At 44.7% G+C, this 1,166-nt stretch overlaps 1 pseudogene; it reads left to right on the forward strand.

Moving 5' to 3' along the window:
• The first annotated feature begins 676 nt into the window (after positions 1-676).
• LOC124724009 lies at positions 677-794 on the forward strand (annotated as a pseudogene).
• Positions 795-1,166: the final 372 nt, after the last annotated feature.

Below are 1,166 nucleotides of genomic sequence, written 5' to 3' on the forward strand. Positions count from 1 at the left end.
ACGATCTGTGACCATGTAGTAACGTGTTTCCGTTTGCTATCGGAATAAAAAAAAAAGGTACCACACTTGTTTAATTTCGTCTGATTTATTCAAACACCTGCATCAGTTTCGACATCTATTGTGATTTCAGTAATAAAAAAAACGATATTCTTAAACAAACTGTTTAAACAATGCCTTATGCATATATATTAGCCTACCATCGTGACGTCCCCACAATCCAGCAGCCTGACACAGACTCAATGAGTTTACCACAGTTTTTGCCTAGTGGGTGAATGGAGGGAGCTGAAAGTTCCCTGAGAGGGACCCATGTGCCAGCTGGGAAATCCCATGACATCAGCGGATGGGGATAATTAATTGATCAATTAACTAATTTGCATAATTCATTTGATACTACTTTGTTATCAAAATTGCACCAGAACTTTCTTTGTCCCACTACTCTCATCTAGCACCAAGCTGCCCTGGCGAAGAATTTTCTCGCGTAAGAAGATATCCACTGCATGCAGTACTGAGTATGGTCTCCAGATTTAAATCTCATAAGAGTATGGCTGGGATACATTGAGGAGACGAACTGCAGCCCGTTGGCTCAGTGGTTATGTTCCAGGCTACACATTCAAGTGTTAGGGATTCGAATGTGGCCAGTCCTGGGATTTTTATCTGACACTTATCATTTATTTCCGCCAACGGCCTTGCCGCAGTGGTAACACCGGTTCTCGTCAGATCATTGAAGTTAAGCGCTGTCGGGCTGGTCTAGAACTTGGATGGGTAACCATTCGGTCTGCCGGGCGCTGTTGGCAAGCAGGGTGCGCTCAGCCCTTGTGAGTCAAACTGAGGAGCTACTTGGTTCAGAAGTAGCGGCTCCGGTCTCGTAAACTGACATGATCGGAAGAGCAGTGTGATGACCACATGCCCCTCCATATCCGCATCCAGTGATGCCTGTGGGCTGAGGATGACACGGAGGCTGGTCAGTCCTGTTGGACCTCATTGGCGTAACCGTGCGGAGTTTAGTTTTTTCAGTTTTTTAATCACTTATTTCCACCCTGACAAGTTTTTTTAATGTGAAAAATGCCGACTTCTACCACGGTTCAGCGTGTCTGTTGAATTATATGTACAAGTACAACTGCTGTACTATGTCAGTTCGAGTGTGGAAGAAGCCAATGGACAACTAT

The sequence above is a fragment of the Schistocerca piceifrons genome, chromosome X, assembly GCF_021461385.2.
Source record: "Schistocerca piceifrons isolate TAMUIC-IGC-003096 chromosome X, iqSchPice1.1, whole genome shotgun sequence".
NCBI lineage: Eukaryota > Metazoa > Arthropoda > Insecta > Orthoptera > Acrididae > Schistocerca > Schistocerca piceifrons.